The sequence below is a fragment of the Chinchilla lanigera genome, unplaced genomic scaffold (genome assembly GCF_000276665.1).
Source record: "Chinchilla lanigera isolate Chin_1 unplaced genomic scaffold, ChiLan1.0 scaffold00053, whole genome shotgun sequence".
Taxonomy (NCBI): Eukaryota; Metazoa; Chordata; class Mammalia; order Rodentia; family Chinchillidae; genus Chinchilla; species Chinchilla lanigera.
Genome location: NW_004955454.1, coordinates 16,537,629 through 16,558,303, shown reverse-complemented (window position 1 = coordinate 16,558,303; position 20,675 = coordinate 16,537,629). Strand labels below are relative to the sequence as shown.

Here is a 20,675-nt window from a genome sequence, read left to right as displayed (position 1 = left end):
AAAAAAAAAAAAAAAAAAAAAAAAAAAAAAAAAAAGGAAATAAAGTCTCACATTTTTGTTCTTGAGAATAAAATGATTCAGTGCATACAAAGAGCCTACAGTAGTGGTGGCAAACCCATGGCAGGCATGTTACTGTGTTTTTCTTTTCTAAAAAATGATGTTAATGTAGAGCTGTGTTTGCTAAACTAAATCCTCAGTGTTCAGGTTTAACTGCAGTGTTGGCACTTTGTGATAATTAAGGGGGTCTTGGGTTGCAGTCTGGAACTCGGGTCTCTGAAAAGTTTGCCCTCACCGGCCTAGAACAATGCATTATGAAATACAGGGCAATCCTTAACAAAGTCCCTTTGGAATAGTTATTAGTAACTGTACTCCTTATGTTTTCCTAGAGAGCTCAATTACTTGTGTAAGCTCTTATGTTCAAGTATTTCTGTTTTTGGTCCCAGTACCAGTACTAAACATTACATTAGCACCTTTCAGCTACTTATTCAAATCAAGTATCAAAGTTCAAATTGTATATTGATTTCCAAGATACTGAATCTTCTTCACTATTTAATTTTTAGAGACTATAACAATCTCAGGAGAGTACGAGGCTAGGGGTTGTAGCTCAGTGGTAGAGCACTTGCCTATCATACATGAGGCCCTGGGTTTGATCCTCCATGCTGAAGAAAAAAAAAAGACTGTCATATAAGCCAAAGTATGTCATTGTTGGATCTTCATGTCTTTGAGGCTATACCCAAGGAAAAGTGCAATACATTCTCTCCCTACCCTTACTGACAGATGCCTTGTTCAAGCCAAAAGCAAAGCTAAACTCTCCAGTTCACAACAGGAAACAGTACCTGAGGCCCTTCTAAAGATGTCTAAGGTGGGGGTCCTAGAATCTTTACTTAATATGCATCTCCAGGAAATCTTACAAAAACCTAGTTTGCGCCTTAACTCTAACTTCAGGTGTTCTCACAGAGGCAGCAAATGCTTAGCTCTGCTCTTCCCTAGCCAAGTGATCTTGTCCAAGTCAGTGACCTCCCTCAGGCAGCCTCTCATCTGTGAGACGCAGAGAGACCCACTAGGTAGGACTCAGTGAAGCAGCAATGAAGCAGTCAGTGAATTACACCCAGCCCATGCTCAAATCTGTCTTGAAAAAGTGAATGAGAAAACAGGTATGGTGGGCGAGGAAACCACAGCTGAGAATCAGATTGCCGGGATGAGGCCCAAAATTCCCTAACTGCCACACTAGGTTTCTCTGGTCCCTCAAATCTTCCCTCAGCTTAAACATTTCACCAGTTGCAAAACTAACTGCTCCTGTTCCTCAGACGCGCCATGATGTTCCATGCCTGTCCTTTGATTTAGCCTGTCCTGTCCGCCTAAAATTCCCCCCCTGAATTTCTCCCCCTAGTCCCTGCTCCCAGCCCATCCCTACACCTAGCTGACACTGAACTTCTCTTAAAAGGCCATGGATCAACAAAGACCTGAACTTCACCTTCAGAAAAACTTCTGAAACATACTCCTTATCCAGTTTCAGCGGAGACCGTGAGGTCTCCTCCTGGACCCTAGGGCTCAGCCTTGTCCCTGACGGGTCAGGAGCTCTGAGAGGCCTCTGAGTACCACAGGGGTGTACTTGGAGCATTTCCGGGCACAGAGCAGCTCCTCAGGAAAACATGCCGAATACATGGAGCTGAACAACTTCACTGGTCTGGGACACTGTGAAAGATACACCCTCAGGCTCCTTCTTAGGCCCAGAATCTGACTCACAGCCACGACAGTCGAAGCAACACCAGGACAGGCGCACTGTGGGGAGGAACCGCGTGCCCCAGACCCCAAGCAGCCAGCAGCCGCTCTCCAGCCGCCTCACTGAGCCCCTCAGCGTGGACTCTGTTCAGCCTCCTGCTGACCACAAGGAATCTTTACAGAAGCGGGTACCAAGCAAATTGGTGTCATGTGACCTACTAAGTTTTCGGGTCAAGTCTTAGCTTGCCTTCTGCCCAGAACAATCATTTATCTAAAAGTATCTACTTCATAGATTTAAAAAAATCATCAAAGTGGCCCAGAGAATACATGTTCTACTTCCCCCTTGTCACCGTCACCAAAGAGACAGGAGACTTCTCAGATGCCAAAACTGATTAAAGGACACCCTAGTTAGTTCTGTTTTCTGAGACAGATGAAATGGGTCAGCTATATAATTAAATTATAAAAACAGAATGAGTTAAATAAATAGTTCAATATTTTGGACTTTTAAATTTGTTTCCAAATAAACATATTTTAATTATAGAGTACTTGTTTCCCTATATTTAATTTGAAATCCTCACAATTGTTCGTAAACATGCTTTAGTCCACTGAAGGCATTTTTACCTGAGGACCTAAAACTAAATTCTGAAATATTTTACTATGGTCCTCCAAATTTAATCAATTTAACAGGATCTGAATGAATTTTTAATGAAGTAAGAAAAAATATTCCTAGAATGTAAAATTAATGCACATTAAAAACAAAACCCAACTCATCTGCTAAAAAATTTACAATTCTAAGAAAAGGAAATTATTTTGTAAAAACATCTTTCAAACTGAAGGAAATAAGTGTATTTCCAGGGCCTACAGTCTTCATGTTAATAAAAAATTTTATAACCATTACATTTTTAAAAAAATCACATTCAATGTATACTACAAAATACATTTTCTTTTAAAATAAAATACAAAGGTCATAAATTTGCTTCTAAGTTGTCTAATATTTTCAATAAGAGATATCCCCCTTGGGGCTGGGGATTTAGCTCAGGGGCACAGTGCCTGCCTGGCAAGTGCAAGGTCATGAGTTTGATTTCCAGTACTGGAAAAAAACAAAAAAACAAAAAACCAAAGAGATATCCCCCAAAGCAAATTATAACTGAAAAGATTTTAAATATGAAAATCTACATAGACTACAGGCAAGTGAAAAATAATTACAGAAAAACAAACATATATGGTGTACTAAGGAGAAACATTATATTAAAAATTAGGGAAAATCCAGGACTGCCTTGGAAGTTCTTGATGACAAGTTTAAAGCCCACGTTTTTAGAAGGCAACCTCGCTCTTCTGCTGGCAGCATTTTCCCTACAAGACATGACCTTCATATCTCCTTCCTGCCCAGGATCTCACAGATGCCTGTGCCGGGATCTCAGATCTAGCGCTACGCCCCTCTTAAACAAGGCTTGGCCCAGGCCAACTCAACCTCACCAGGAAACTTGTGGGAAATGCGAATTCCCAGGACCTTGCTAGACCTCATGAGTCAGAACTTCTGGCAGACTGGAAATTTGGGTCTGAACAGCCTTTCCAGTCACTGCTAAGCTACAGTGTGCAAAGCACAGGCCTCATCAAGGGCTCCTAAAGTGACCTGGATATGAGCCTGACCCTCGGATGTCCCACCCACCTCAGTCGGAAGTACTGTTCTTATTGGGTCCACAGGACCACTGAAGTGTTCCCAGACAAAGAACTGCTATCTGCTAGGCTAACTTAGTCCTGACAATTCCAGTTTTGCTGGAGCTTTTTCCAAGCCCGAGAGAACAGAAGGTTACACCGCAACTCTTCCCAAGGGTAGACGCCGGGACGTATTAATGCGCAGTCAAACCCATTCACAGGAGGCCCACGTTCCAGTCACACTCACAATACAGAGAGGAGTATTTTCGAACTGAAGGAATCGACCTCACTCCTCTTGAGCTCTGTTTACAAGCATTTATCAGTTTATTTCAGTGTTAAAGGGAGAAGTGACCTTGTTTTTCAACACTGTGCCCTTGAGAGGGCCCTGAATAGACTCTGTGAAGCCTACTTTAGAGCAAGCTGACTGCCTCTAAGGCACAATGAAATAAACTCAAAATGAGAAGTAAAAACGATGGTGTTAAAAATAAAATAGCAACTATATGCTACGGGTGAAGCCGACTCTGGCAGGATAAAGCAACCTTGGCCTGGCCTCACAGGACAGAAGAATGACCAGCACTGCTGATCCTTAGCCCCTGTCCTGTAACCACACACAGTCCCCTGCAGACGCAGCCCACTCTGGGCTCCTTACCCAATGTCCCCTGCTAAAATGGGACCATGCTACTGGCTGAGTATCCCTTATCTGAAATGACTGGGCCCCAAAGTGTTTCAGATTTCAGTTTTCCTCCGATTTTGGAATATTTGCATAGAATTTACCAGCTGAAGATCCCTAAAGTAGAAGTCAAAAACCTGAGATGCTCAAAATTCCCGAACTATTTGAGCACATGGATTTTTGAAAGTTTCAGGCTTCAGAATATTTAGGGTTTTAGACTGAACAGTAACACCAAAGGGCTGGGGATTTAGCTCAGCAGCACAGCGCAAGCCTGGCAAGCGCAAGGTTGTGAGTTCAATTCCCGGTACCAGAAGAAAAAACAAAAACAAAAAATGAACAGTGACACCAGCTCTACAGGTTGTTCTGAGAAAGAGATGTGATAATCTCAAAGGTTTTCCATTGGTCCTGCAGGCACAAGAGAGGTCTGCCGCCACCAGGCACGGCAACCACCCAAGGGTACACACAGACGCCACGTTAATGGCCCAGCATCAGCACCAAGCCTACCTTCGAGATATCTTTCTACTCAAGAGATTATTCAGTGATCTTTTTTTTTTTTTTTTTTTCTCTGGTACCAGGAACCGAACTCACGACCTTGCGCTTGCCGGGCAAGCACTTTTGCCGCTGAGCTAAATCCCCAGCCCTTATTCAGTGATCTTAAGGGAACTATCTTCCCTTAAGACTTAATAGAATTTTAAACTCTGATAGGGAAAGTGCCACCTTAAATATTTTTTCTTACCTACCCACTAAAAATACACAAGGAAATAAAAAAAATTAAAAGTAGACTACCCCCTGCTTGAAATATTTAATACTAAAGTTTCAGCAAAGTCAATGATATAACTTTGTTCTACCTTCTTGGTTTAGAGTTCAATCAGAAGTAACTTAGAGACCAAACATGACATTAAGAAAGCCTCCATCTGATTCTAAACTATGCAGTCCTTCTCAAAAATATATGAGGTGTTGTGCAGAAGGACATTCTTTGATTAGAAAGCACTGAGGACACACAATGATTTGTTTATTGTTGCAAAAATGAACTGAAACCTTTCACCTGAAGACTAGAGTGTATCTGAATTGCAGGAGATCCCTATGCTTTAGTCTTGCCATGCATTGTAAAAATTAATGGGAAGTAAGGACTGTGATTGTAGTGGATTGATAACTGGTGGTCAACTTATACCCCCCAGCTGACCTGAGTAAGCGTGGTGCTGGGTGTGGGAGGCCCACCAGGGGACTGTTGCCAGCAGCATCAGAAGCAAAATTGGAGAAGGATAATGCTTTAATTACTAAGAATGTTTGGTATCCGCCCATTTGTACCAGCTACGCCCTTGGTTCTCGCTCAGTAAAAAGTGACTGAGATGGGTAATTGGGGCTGCAGTCCGAGAGGCTGTGAGCCCCCTGACCCCAGACTTTTGCCTCTCTTGTTTTTCATGTCTCTCTTACTTTTTCTGTTCATCCGCGGGCACCTTGTTCTCGGGACCTGTCACCCAGGACAGAACGACAAGGTGTCTTCAAGAAAAATGTAGCAAACCCAGAGGAAAATAGAAAATAAGCATTTTAGGACAGAGAAGACAGAGGCAAAGAATACCGAGGTTAGGATGAGAAGAAGCTGGGCATAATTTCCTACTAAGTTGCTACAGTTGTGCCTCGGTCTTGCCTAAAGTTTATTCTTTAAATGTTTAATCGAATTATTCACCCTGTATATTTTGTAAGATATTTAAAGATATGTAAAGCATAAATCACACTGGGCAATAATGCATGAGCAGCTCCACACCATCCCTACCAGTAAGAGACGCTGCCCGGCATCTCTGGAAAATCCTTCAGCCAAAACGGAACCTGTCACACCAGTGAGGGCTACACAGTCACGAAGGGATGGACTCTGAGAGGCTCTAAGATAACCCTTTACCACACAGAGGCTCCCCAGAGCCACCTGTTAGGTGTTCAGAAGGTCACAGCTGATGGAAGGCAAGTCACCCTTGAAAGAATCTCACAGAACAAGCGGGCCTCACATAGAGCTCAGACGCTTCCCAGCTTTTAGGTCGAGCTGCAACAGCAGCGGGGAAGCTGCCACATAGGTACTTTGTGAGCTTAGTCAGATGTTCCTTGAGAAATAATCTGTTGAAGGTTACACCAGTGCATGGGCTCAATAAACCTCCAAAAGTATATATGGTCTGGAGGATTCTGTCCTGGAAATTTCTCAAAGAAACTGTCACCACTTTTTCTACCACAGCTGCAGAAAATTTTCACATAAACAACTATAGGGGAAGTTGCTCAGTGTGAATCATTAAAGAAAATGCTTTCAGTTTCAGACCAATTAATATGAAGCCTTTCTCTGTGGTAAGTTAGAAATCAGAATCATGTGGAATCCTGTCACCACCAATGCAGATCTGGGCATGACAGCCCCAAATGGCCTAACACCCCCTCCCCAACACACACATGCCTCTGTCAGGGTACCACCTCCCATATGGACTGCGATGTTTACTTAAGTAGTTTCTTGACTCAAGACAAAATTCTGAGTTTAAGGACAGTATCTTACGAAACTTTACTCCTACCACCTTATTCCTGACCACAAATGCACCCAATAAACACATTCACCGAACGAACTCCAGACCACTCAACTGAACACCTAGAACTCCAAGCAAACACGGCCTCCTCAGAAATGACGCTGGTTCCCATGCCCTCACACCACTGAAGTGAAACAAGCCCCGCGGGAAGCACAGGAGCACCGCCCAGATGCTCCTGACACAACCATCAGTAGTCAATACTCGAGAACTGAGTTTCTCCGGCTAGTGACACGGCCCCACCACCAGATGCCACTCTGTTCTCTGAATTGCCCTCGTGCTTGTCCAAGCAGACACTCCAACTGCACTGCAGAAATCCTCATCTACAGAACTATTCTGATCTTCTCCTCTAGTAACCTATTGAAAAGAAAAATAAATAAAGTCAGCCTGGCATGATTCATTCTTAGTAAAACTGTTCTTGCTTTTAACTACTACCACTTTTTTTCTAGCAGTACACAACCATCTGCTTAACAGCATGGTTCAGAATGCTGCCAAGGATATGGAGTAAAATTCAGAAACTGCTGAGCCTAGAATGAAACCATCCCATGGAAATAGAAAGCAACCACAAATGTGAACCATATACAAAATTGTGTGAAATTAATTAGGTAAAATTAATGTTCATAATGCTTTATCAAAACATTATCATTTCACAAGAAATTAATATAAAATGGTTGAGTTATTTTACATTCTTTTTTCAAACTACTTCTTCAAAATTGAGTGTATTTTCTCACTTATGGGACATCTCAACTCATGCCAGCCACACTTCCAGGGCTCAGAAGCCACATGGGGCCAGGGACCACCACAATGGACAGCGGGAGCCCAGAATCTTCCGACAATTCCTGAAAACTCAGGGTTTACCTCCCTTGCAGTACTTTCTGTATTCTCCACCATCGCTCAGGAAATGACCAATCGTGCTCCTCAAACCTGTCTACAAACTCTCGCAGCATAGACACAAACGGAACCTTCAGGCACAAGCTGGTCTCCAAAAGGCCGAGGTGGAAGTCTGAAGCAAATACCGCACGTCTCTGCTAGCAAAAAATATGATCTGCATCCTTTTATCAACTCCTCCGGTGGAGTGGTTAGGTAGAGATGCACTTTACACCTGTGCACTGGAGTGACTTGAGTATCATGAAGATGTGACTGTTTCCTTTGTTCTTTTTATTCAGACAAGGCCAGGGAAAGTAATTAGAGACGAGGCATGACAGCAAGCCTTTAGGATGACCGGGCCGGGGGACACAGAACAGAAGTGAACATCACTTCAGGCAAAGAAAAGAGCAGGCATCAAGTCAGGGAGATGTTTTCAGAAAGGACTGGGAGATATACGGGACATGCCGGCTAGGACCCGGAGGATGTGAGGGTGAGAATTTGTTCTGGGCACAGGGGTCAGAGCTGTGGCAAGCCGGAGAAGGGGCTAGGCCAACGCCTGAACTAATTCTGAAGGCAGAGCAGGAGAGGCAGAGACGTGAGCAAGAAATGCAAAGATGACCAAGGCCTGAACTAAGGTGCAAGGAGTCCCAAGAATGCAGCGAGCTGCCAGGCAGAACTGCTCAGGGTCAGACGGAGATGAAGAGCAGGGTGAGGGGACCTCTGCGGGACTTGGGCTCTGGTGAGCTGGCGGGCATGTGCTCTGAGGATACTGCCCCACGCTCTGCCTCTGGCTTATGGAGTCCACGTCTAGTGTGAGCCATGGTTCAAATGCGGAGAAAGAATTATCTCCTCCAAGGCAAGCTTTCTGTGTCTCTTATATGGTCATGCTATGAGATCACATAACTGCGGCTATTCTATTAAAATCTCTGAACACAGGCAAAGGTTGTCTTTTTGCTACTGTACTTTCTTACATGGTTTGAAGAATTTATCTTCTTGTTGGCAGAACAAAGTTTTTTTTAAGTTTTACTACTTTACACATCAAAATCAAGGAAAGATACCTCTGGATATAACATTCTGTTTGTATTACTTCTTGCTCAAAGAATTTGCCTTAATCCCTCCAAACTGTTATTAAAAAGTACTATAAAAGCTGGAGGTTATAAACAACAGAAATTTGTTTCTCACAGTTCTAGAGGATAGAAGACCAGGATCAAGGTGCCTTCAGATTTAGTATCTGGTGAGGAACCACTTCACGATTCATGAATGGTGACTTCAAAGTGTATCCTTTTACTGTGTGGGGCTGGGGAGAGCAGGAAGTGGAGGGATTTCTCAAGCCTTTTCACCAAAGCGTTAATCTCATCAGGAGGGTTCTATCCTTGTGATTCCTAGCGACTTCCCAAAGCCCCAGCTTGCTAATATGACCTCCTTGGGTGTTAGGATTTTAATTTTCTGTATGAATTCTGGGAGGACAAGAACATTCAGACCATAGCACAAGGGTGACAAACACCAAAAAGGGACTGTAAATAGAAAAAGCACTAAAGTCTCATGTCTCTCAGGTAGCAAAAAAGATGTATTTCTGTTATCACTGCATCCCTTGTACCTAGCAGACAGCAGCAAGACGTGTGTTTACGGGGGTAATGGGACATTTTAGAGGATGCACAGGTCAGAAGACCCTGCGAGGGCCCTGAGGCGCTCTGACATCAGTAGTTAGTTGGGGCTCAGAACCCGAGAAGTGAATTCTACCTAAGAGATAACTGAAGATGGAGCTCTAGTAAGAGAGGTGTCCCACAGCGCTTGGAGCTGCCTGCTGGTTCAGGACGAGGGAAGATGTGACCTCACGTAACCAGGCTCCTAGTACGCGGCACCTGCGTATAACAAGCACGCAAATGTTCTCTGACTAGGAAGCGGACAGAGGCACAGCGTCGAGGAACAGAACCGACTGCCTGTTATCTACCGAAACGTGAGCACTTGTTCTGGGGAAAGAAAGGCCAGTCAATGGCGAGACGTCTGTGGTGAGAAATTTCAGCGCTACATACACTTGGACCCAGTCAGTTTCTCTTCAGGTCAGGTTTCCAGGTAAACCCCTGGTCTGGGGTTTGATAATGACCACGACCAACCTAGCAGACTTTGCTGTAGCCACGTCAGCTGGCCACTAGGCTACCTGACACTTCCACAGCTCCCTGGGCCTCATAAATGCTGCTCCTGTGGTCAATTCCAGGTTCAACTAACTCCTGTCCCAAACAGGAACAAGCCTAAAAAGGGTCAGAGTTTCAAATAAGTCTACAGGTGAACTCATAGAGAAATTACCAAGTTTTACTTATATGAAACTGCTCAGTTCTTTCCCTGTTGAAGCTGAAGTTCTCAGAAAGCAAAGCTAAAACCCTACTGTTATGACTGATACACTGTGTCAATTTGAGGAGTCTAGAGGTTTGGCTAAGTGACTCAGCAGTTGTGCGTCCTGGGGTGAAAAGGACACGCCCTTACCCTTCTGGGATGTGTTCACTGTCAATCTGGGAAGTTTAGCAGGTTACCAATGTGACTCAGCAGGGGGCCAGGGCCCTTACTTTGTATCCATCCTGAGCCTGTGCAAGAGGAGGGCAGGGCGATTATGTGAGAGCTACACAGCCCTTAAGGGGGTGGGGGGCTGCTTACTTACCATGTCAGGGAGGAAAGAGGCTTGTGCTCACTCCCTCTTTGCTCTTGCTGTTTTTTGCTCTTGCTGTTTTTTGCTGTTTTCCACTGCCATGAACATTTGCCCTCTGCCATGTGCCACTCTGCCTTGGAGCCAGCCGAGTATGGACTGAAACCTCCACAAACTGTAAGCTAAATAAACCTTTCCTTCTTTAATTTTGGGCATCAGGTTTTTTGTCTCAGCAAGAAGAGAAAAGTAACCAAGACATTTACATAAGCATAAAACCATCTACTATTTCAACTACAAGTCATCAGGTAAATAAAAGAATACTAGTACAGTGCTAAAACAGGGTGAGGAACACACAGACACTCTGTAAGGGCCTGGGCCTCAATATCATTACCACTGTTATGACCGATCACAAGTGCTAAAGGAACAAAACAGTCGTGAATAATCAAGTGTTTTTTTTAAATCAGTATAGCACTGAGTTCCTTTCTGATAGCCACCATGTGAGACTGCAAATGGTATCTACAATCAAACAAAATTATGACATTATTAAAGCAACTGCCATAACTTCAAACTTGAATCTAAGTTGTGCTGGGGAAAAACCATGAAATGCACACCGAGTCTGCACTCTCGAATCAAGAGTTTCTGAGGGCTGTAAATGTCACCTCCACATGTAATCTGAAAGGATCACAGAGCAGGGAGGAGACACTATCAGTAACACTTCTCCTCCATTCGTAAACAATACTCGCCACGGAAAAACATGCAGACTGTCTCTCTCCCAGATAATTTACTGTTTCGCAGAAGAGATATTCACAAAATGAAGAAAACATCTTGAAATGCAGTAATCAACTGAACAAAGGAAGGAACCACTGGTCAAGACGGGAAACGTGTAATGTTGCTAGTGAGTAAAACAAGAGAGGAAAGAAAAGCACTCAAAGAGCAAGACTTGAAGAGGAGGGACCGGCGTGAACACTCTGGGAGGTAGCGCATTTCAACAGCCCGGGGAAACTGTACTTCATGAAATGTTTTGAAAACAGCTTACCTAATTACTGAGACATCTGATTACACTACAGGTATGTGGTGGTTAGTGTTGTGTGTCAACTCCACTAAGCTATGAGGTACCCGTATACTCTGTTAAACGTTAGCTTTGGCTGGGTCTGTGAGTGTTTTCAGCTGACATTAGCACTGAATTGGTCGGCTGGGTAAAGCACAGACCCTGGCCTCCACAGCAGGTGGGAAGACGCAAACAGAACAAAAAAGGGAAACCTGTCCTTGGGCTCCAGCTTACAGACACCAGACCATGGGCCTTCTCAGCCTCACTAATCACACGAGACAATTCCTTACAATAAATCTCTTTTTAGATGTTTATCTGCTGCTTCCATTTCTCTGTAGAACTCTAATACAGGAATATGTATTAACACTATCAGATGAAATAAAAAATCCAAGGTAAGATGACGGTACTTAAGCATTTCAGACACAAAATGTGCAAGCATATTTGATAACGTGTTGGTACGCTTAATTAAAAGGCCTGTGATTCAGTTTCTTTATTGCTAACTCACAGCACCTAAGTCGTGAAATGCTTCACACAGAAATTACTCTGCAAAAGGTTTGTGAAAATAGCAATAGAAGATTAACAACCAAAACAGGTCAATCCAGGCTAGTGAATTCTGAGAGGCAAAACTTCTCCGGTACGAGAAATCAGATAAGCAAATCAAGGCCGCATGAGTTGAAACACATTTCACATGATGCAATGACAGGACTACTTCTAGTGGGAAAAAATGTGGCCACTGTGATGATCATACTGCTGGGCGCTACACATGCGCACACACACTTGCACGCACGCACACACACATGTACACATACACATTCCACAGCATGTGGGGAACTCCCATCACTTCTAATGAAAATTCATTTTAAAACAATTTCCAAACAACAGAGGTAGAGCACAAGTCTCCTCTACCACTACCTAAACAAATATTCCTACTATCCACAAGATATATATTTATATGGTAGTGACACTCTCCCCCATAAGAGCCATAAATACACAACCAAGAAATACAAGAAAATCTTAATCAGGTAAATGAACAAAGTGAAGACAGTCGACCGAGGCCCTCAAAGATCACAGCCACTTCAGCTGAAACAGTGCAAAACGGTTTAGGGTTGCACGCGTGGCTCACACTGCGCCAGTGAAAACTGCACGGAGCATCGTGACCAGTCACACACAAACCAACACAACTGCTTCTCTCCGCCCTTCATGGTCACTCAGCAAGAACAAAACTTATCAGGAAGAAAAACGTTTGATTTTCAAAAATCACAACATCCCGACTGTTTGCTCATCTGAAAGAGCACAGTACAGAAATAAATTAAAGGGACATTTTAAAACTCCCCAACTTACATTCAAGTGCACAATGAACCTAATTCACCTTGTTCTGACTGTCATCAAAACACAGAAATACTAGCAGGATTCACTGGTATTTTCTGACACTGCCAAGTGCCTCACTTCCAATTATTTTTGACCATGAGTTGAAACTGTGGCCCCTTGGTCATCAGAAAAAGCACTAACATGCTTGCACATGTGTAGTGAGTAAAGGCATACACACACCCAGGACTGTGAAGTGTCTAGCACAAGGGTTTGAAGATAAGCCTTTGCATTCTGTTTACCAAACTTCACACAAATACCTATCGTCAATAAGCAAGCAGAGAATCAACAACTAAGATCTCATCTTATTAAAAAGCTTTTGCACATCAAAAGGAATCACCAACACAGTGAAAAGACAACCCACAGAGTGGGAAAAATTTTAGTCAACAGTTCCTCAGACAAAGGGCTTACACCTAGAACATACAAAGAATTGAAAAAAATCAAACCCCTAAATTCAAAGAGCCAATCCAAAAATGGGCATCTGAGATGAACAGACACTTCTCAGATGAAGAAATACAAGTAGCAAATAAATATATGAAAAAATGTTCAATATCATTCGTCACTCAAGAGAAGCAAATTAAAACAACACTGAGACTCCATCTCACCCCAAAAAGAATGGCTGTCATCAAGAAATTAACCAATAACCAATGCTGGAGGGGCTGTGGGGAAAAAGGAACCCTTCTACATTGTTGGTGGGAGTACAGACTGATACAATCATTTGGAAATCACTGTGGAGATTCCTCAAAAAACTAGGATTAGAGGTCCCATTCAACCCAGCTATTCCCCTTACAGAAATTTTCCCAGAAGGATTAAAAATATCATACCACAGTGATACATGCACACTCGATGTTTATAGGAGCACAATTTGTAATAGTTACATCTTAGAAACAACACAAATGCCCATCAAGTGAGGAATGGACAAAAAAGATGTGGTGTTTTTACTCAGCTAAAAAGAAGGATAAACTTGAGACTTTTATAGATAAATAGATGCAACTTGAGACCATACTCAGAAGTGAAATAAATCAGACTTGCACGTGTAAACATCATATCGTCTCTCTAGTGTAAGAAGCTGAAAGAGTAAATAACATCCAAAATGTACAACAGATATTGGGAAATGGGAAGAAATGTTCAAAAGGAAAGAATGGGGGAAGGAGATGGGGGATGGGGAAGGAGAAAAGAAGGAAAAATAAATATGTATTTGTATGTGTACATATATACATATATACACAGACAAGATAGTTAAGAGAGTTCTACTAATTTCTATCCACTCATGGAAAAGAAGGGGCTGTGCTTATATTGTTTGATCACTTTTTTATACCTATCTTGCAATCTGAGCAACTACTTTGAAGATAACAATAGGCAATGTATTATTGTTACTTTTCTATCTTGTTTTGAAATTTTGTATCATTGTTTTTATAATTTTTTTCTCTTTAAAATAAAAAAAAAAAACCAAGCAAGCAGAATGGAAAATCAAAAACCTAGAGAAGAATACATAAGTATTCATGTTTCTGAAATGAATGTATTTCCTTTTGAAAAATACAAATAGTATCAGAACCAATGCACCCAGTCATAATGATCTGTCCTAGCACAGTAAAATAATTTAGCAGAAACCAGGGAAGTAATCCCCAGTCCAGATGCGAGCTGAGAGTGTCATCTGTGAGTGACAGCCCCAATTCATGCTGGGAGAATACGGCACTTCTGGCTCCTGGGGAGGCAGAGCAGTTTAACAAGCATAGGTTGTATTTCCCTACTCTCTACTCCTGTGGATTTTATATAATGAGCTGGGTACCTGTCACTAGGATCTCAGGCATTAGACAGGCCCTAGGTGATGTCCAGCTTGCACAGTGAGTGACACTCTGAAAAGCCAAAGCAGAACACTAAGTCTGTTCTGCTTACACCAAGAAACCGATGCTTGCAATACTAACTCTTCCTCTCCTGCACGCCCTTAGTCCCCAAATAATCTACGACGGACTGCTCTGAACCTGCCCACCTGACCTCACATACACACAGCTCAGCTGGAAAGCCAGTCATCTCTCAGGACAAAACCAAAATGGAGTCAGAGTCACTGCGTGAGATCAGGCCTTGCAGCTGTGTTCAGGGTCCCACACCTGCCACCAAGTGAGCACCTGTCTAGCCTGTGCCACGTGGCCAGCCACATTTCTAGCCACGGGGCACACAGCACCCAACGTGTCAGAGGACACCGCAACCTGGGGAAATGTTCCCTGCACACAGAGACACATTACATGATTTCACTGAGGGATAAAGGCTGTGAATCAATTAAAACCGGACGGCAGAAACAGCGTGGTTGGGGAAGGTACTACTTGTGCACCGGCAGTCAAGGCAAGCCTGAAAAAGTGACTTGTGTCCCATGACCCACACGATGAGAATATGAGAGCTAAGTGGAGGAATGTTAACTCCACAGGCAGGAACACAGGGCAGCAACTAACCTTGACCCGTGCTCTGCACTTTCAAAGCACCATTTCTCAGCGAGGCGCCACAACCATCCCCGAGGGTCGGGAGCACAATCCTCAACCATCCCCGAGGGTCAGGAGCACAGTCCTCCCCACCTCACAGACAAGGAAACAGGTGCAGAAGCCTCAGTGACTTGCTCAGGTTCACTCGGCCCCTCGACATCAACAGACCCAACTGGAAGACCTGTCTCTCCACCTCTGGAAGCCACTTAGCCATGTGCTGGCCTTGAACTGTTTTTGGCTTGGGATCTCCACGACAGGGACTGTGCTCTCCGCCTGCCCTGCTCCCAGTGGTATCACAGAGGAACAAAACGGTTATAACGCTCAGATCTGTCCCAAGCTCAGGACCAGCTGGACCCTGCCCAAACCCTACAGGTGCACAGGGTCTGCAGCTCCTCCTGAGCACCGCCAATCGGGCTTTCCCAGCCTCCTGGTCTCCAGGACACCAACAGTCAGGAGTGCACACGAGGCGAATGAAACAAACGTCTCCTCCGCACATTTCCTAAGTATCGTTAGACCACTTCTGACCACAAATCCCCAGGTCAGTGTGTGTTAGGAGAGGAGCAATGTGGAATCCCCAGAGGCCAAAGCCCTCCACCGTCCCTGCTTTTCCCCACTCCAACTGGCACTGCTCACTGCAACAGCTTTGTGAGTGGCTTTCTGCTTCCAGTCTTCCCCAGCGATCTCCATTCTCCACACAGTGAGCTTAAGCAGAGTGAGCTTCCAAATCTACAGATCACACCTGCTCCTCCCAGGGTCATGTATCTACCAGCAGCTCCTACTATAGGTAGACTAAATGGAAAAGTCTTCTACCCTACAGTTTGTCAGGTCCTCCTCACCCAGTTCCTCTGCTACTGTCTCTTGCTTCTCACAAAGGCAGGTTGTACCCGCCCCAGGGCCTTTGCAATGGTCATCCTCTATGCCAACAGACCATCTAAATGTTGCTCTTTTTATTTTATTCTCAGTTCTGAAAGTCTCCATGAGGCCCTGCTCAGCCACTTAGCTCAGATGGGAAAGTCATCCCCATACTTGATTGCATTTACCACTGCTTTAAATTAGAATTTTATTGATTTGTTTAATCCAGTACCTATTTTCCCACTTTGTAAAGTTTGAAGGAGATAAGGACCATATCTTTCCTGGTCATTGTTCCCATGAAATACCTGGCACACAATACAATCTCTGTAAATATCTTTTTAATATGTCATAACAGAAGAAATTACTAAGCTACATTCTTTTGCATAATCACTTTTTATGTTAAATTCCTGTTACAAGACCAAAAAAAACCACAAGCAAGAATAGTCATTTTGAAGCATATCTGTGATTCTTCCAGAAAAAAAAGGAAATTAAAAAGATAAAGAAAATTTTTGGTGGGAATATGAGAAAAAAATGCTTTGTACTACAACATAAGTACTCAAAATTTTCCCACACACTTGTGAATTGTATTTTTAAAGGACCTATCTGGAACTGCACAATTTTAATACCCACTGATCTTGGCCTGATGCATGAAGACATACCACAGAGTTCTTCCAGTTCTTCCAGAAATCTGTGTGCCAATGATGTACTGCTCCCTTGTCCTCTGAATTTATCTCTAAAGTGCTCACAATTTCAAATCCCAGCATCAGTGCCAGCTTGAAATGGTTCAATCATCTATATGTTCATTATTTTTATCTCCAAACATGCTGGAAAAAGGAAGTAATTTCATCCACTAAGGTTAAAAAAACCAAGGCAATGTGTTTGAATGCCAAGTTTTTATACGATTCTCTGTTCAAACAGCGTAATAGTAAAACCCACTTCGTCCCCTCTCCTCATAAGTAAGAAAAAAGCCTAGTATGTCAAAAAGTATGTGCATTACTTAAATTCATTAATTTTATAGCAAAAAAAAGGGCCATTCAGAAGTTTTCCAGGTTCTCTTAAAACAGGATGAGGAAGTATTGCGGAACGGTGAAGCACAGCCCGAACCCTGATCATCAGCAGTCCCCTCCTGGGCGAGGACACCAGCCATGAGCAACTGCATTCCACCTACTACTTCCCCAGTCTTCCTCCCACACCACGCTGTGGCTCACCCACACTAAGCACGGAATCCGTGCTACACACAGCTCCTTGGATGAACTCCTGGGACGGTGTTTCCTTACTCAAGGATTTTCAGATATTACAATTTTGTATTCCTACCAAAAGTTTTCGTGCAAAAAAACCCCACCATTTAAAAAAGGCTAATTAGGCTCTACCAAAAGTGTAAGATAAAACTGAGTAGACCTGCAACCATACGGAAGGGGATCTGAGCCAAGGGGTCATTAGTCATCATAACCCCCACTGACGCACTTAGAAGATCGTGATCAATAAGCCACCCCTAACCCCAGGGAAAGGAAGTCACGGGTAGCGGAAGCTGTGGCTGCCCCAGGCCACCGGAGGAACAAGCACAGAAGCAGACGCGATGCTCTTCACTCCGCCACACCTCTGCGTCTTAGCCGGGCTCTGCAGGCAGAAGCACCCCTGCACTCAGCAGCTCTGTGACTCGGACAAGTGACCTCGCTTCACCCGCAGAAAGCACGTAACACCAACTGCTGCACCTCGGAGGGACAAAGACTGCACCACCAGCCGCCTGGGGCTGCGTGGATCCCAGGGTCAGCCTCAGGAGTGACTCGCTGTGATCCAGAAAACCCCTTCACTCGGGGTGCTTGCGCCCTTTCTAGCCTTGGGCCTGCACTGCACAGAATGAATATATATCTCTTGGATGAGTTACGACTCTGCAAAGCTTCCGGCTTCATCCTGAATATCAATTCTCACTGCATCAGACCAACACCAGAAAAAATCTTTAGAAAGCGAACTGACCCTAAAAAATTATTTTCTTACATAAGTTCTTTAACTTATGTAAGTAGGTATCTTGCCATTTGTTTCTGTCTGCTAAGAGTTAAGTACATACTAGAAAAAAAACCTGACCAGGTTAGGTGGAGATCCTTTGGGCTTGGGTTGATCCATCTGACTCTGGCGAGGCAAAAAGTAAAAGGTACAGACGACCAGTGATTTTTTTACAAGGGATATATGTTTAATATCTAGAATACTACAGCTTTCAGAGAGGAATGTCCAGCCAAGTAAATGTTTTAAAAAGTTGAAACATGAAGGGAAAACTTTTAAGAAAAAATAGAGTGAAGAGACAACCTACAGAATGGGAAAAAATGTTGCCAACTATCCCTGGGACAGAAGACCAGTATCTAGAATATAAAAAGAACTAAAAAAAATTGGAAAGACCCCATCAGAAACGGGCATCTGAGAACAACAGACACTTCTCAGATGAAGAAGTACAAATGGCTCACAAATCAATGAAGAAATGCTCAACTTCACCGGCCATTCGAGAAATACAAATAAAAACAACACTGAGATTCCATCTCACTCCAGAAAGAACGGCTGTCATCAAGAAATCAACCAATAACATGCTGGAGAGGCTGTGGGGAGAAAGGAACCCTCCTCCATCGCTGGTGGGAGTGCAGACTGATGCAACCATGACGAAAGCGGTATGGAGACGCCTCAAAAGCTAAAACCTCGGGTTCCAGGGGGCTGGGGATTTAGCTCAGTGGCAAAAGCGCCTGCCTGGCAAGCGCGAGGTCATGAGTTCGGTTCCCGGTACCGGAGAAAAACAAAAAAACAAACAAACAAATAAAACCTCGGGTTCCACTTAACTCAGCTGTCCCCCTCCAGGTGTCTTCCCGAGAGCTGATGTCATCACACCAGTGATCCACTCGTGCGTGTGTTTACAACAGCTCGGTCTGTAACAGTTCAATCCTGAAAACAGCTCTCGGGCCTAACCAGCGAGAACGCACAAAGAAAATGTGGTATTCCCTACAGCGGAGTGCTACTCTGTCATACAGGATAAACTTACAGCATTTTTTAGGTAAATATGCATCCGAGAGCCCATAACTGAAGAGAAATAAATCGGCATACAAGTTTAAACGTTGCACTGCCTCGCTTGTGTGGAAAAACGCGAAGTATAAATAAGGAGCAAGATAGGGGCTAGAGATTAGGAAGTAGGTCGAACGTTTTCAAATGTGAAGGAGAAAAAAGAGGCGGGTAGGCGCAAAGCAAGAGAGACAAGAGGAATTTAAAGAAAAAAACGGGAAGGGAAACGGACACCGGGAAGCAGCGCTGGGGGAGATGGAATGGGGTCCAAAAAAAACATGTGTTCTGTGCACATGAGCATTCCCACGATGAGTGCAACCATCACACACGCAAACATACACTCATAAACACGCAGGGTGCTGTCAGCGTGGTGAGCGCACGCTTTAGGCAAGGGCAGGCAATGTAACTGCTCAATTAATGTTCACTTCCGCTTCGATGGACCTCGTGCCATCCACAGCGCCACCTACTGCCACACCAGTGTCTGCGGCAGTTCCGTTCTGCAAGGCCCGGGAGTTAATGCAGGCGAAAGCTCTCGCTTCGGCGAAGTTATTTAGGAATGAAAATGACGTCACTTCAAGTCAGCTGGGGCTGGGGGAGTAAAATGAGTAAACGGACAATCTCACTCAATATCAAAATTACAAACATAACCTTTTGGTAACTGACGCATGGCAAATAATTTTAATGTTTCTTAGCTGGACGATGAGTCCTACTCTCAGGATTTTAAAGCACAAGACTTACTTCTGGTCTGTATACCCACAACGTGCAGGTTGGTCTTGTGTTGTCTTCTAACACGGCTCGAGTTCCCCAAACGCTGCGCGAACACGGTTCTTCCAACTAGGAACTGCAGTCCTGGAATGAGGGAAGGGGTGGCTCGGGATGGATTCCAGGCCAGGTTCTCCCTCACTTCTGCACCGCTCCCTGGGCAATCAGGTCCTTAACGGTAATCAGGTCTCATTACGCAAGGCCCCAGAACAGGGCAGACCTCAGGACTGTGGTCTTAGCTTACCCTCACAGTTGGCTTCGTAAAATGTACCGATCGACCCTTACCAGGCATTAAGAATACACAGCAGCCTGCCAGTCTTAAGCAAAACAACAGTCCAACTCAATGCTCAATTCTAAAATTGAAGCGCAGATTTAAAATGGATCAAAACAACCCTTTTCAAAACAGGAAAAAAAAACCATACGGACTGACAATGACGCTATCTACCTGTCCCTATGCTAAGCCTTTACACATCGCTGTGTTCACCAAGTATCGCCACTTTACGGTGTACGGTCCACGGCAGCACAGGCTCAGGGCAAGAGGTGCAACCAGTGGAACAGCATTATCAGAGAGCTCTGGCTGACCCGCAACTCGGCCTTAAGTGGAAGCGATTAACACAGGTATCTTCCCAGGAATTATTCTGTGCAAATCGGGCATCGGGCGCTCAATAAATATCCTCCAGACCAACAGGGAAATACAGAAAATGGCAGTCACACTGCTCACGCCGCAAAAATGCTGCTGCTACTATCATCTCGCTCTTTGCAGAAAAAGATGCTTAGCGGCCCTCGCCACCACGAGTGTGGCCGCAGATGTGCGCCAGCTGGGCACAGGACGTGGCTTGCTCGCGAAGGCAGACCCGAGCTTGCCTGCAGCGCGGTCATGAGACAGCCGGCTCGCCGGCTTTCTGGCTCGACGAAACTCGGAAGGGTTACAGAGCTGGCACCAGGCGTTTTCTCTCCACTCGGCGGGTCGTTTAGGCACGCGGCGAGGTTACCCCCGCTTCTCCCCGCCAGCCGGCCGGGGGCGGGCGTCCGG

The 20,675-nt window shown here is 44.3% G+C and overlaps 1 long non-coding RNA gene across 1 annotated transcript in view; it reads right to left on the bottom strand.

The window, feature by feature from the left end:
- Window positions 1-20,103, bottom strand: part of LOC106149833 — a 77,591-nt gene extending 57,488 nt beyond the window's left edge. Inside the window, exon 1 of the long non-coding RNA XR_001236260.1 lies at window positions 19,619-20,103. This is a non-coding gene — a long non-coding RNA (uncharacterized LOC106149833). The remainder of the gene's footprint in view (window positions 1-19,618) is intronic.
- Between the last annotated feature and the right edge of the window lie 572 nt (window positions 20,104-20,675).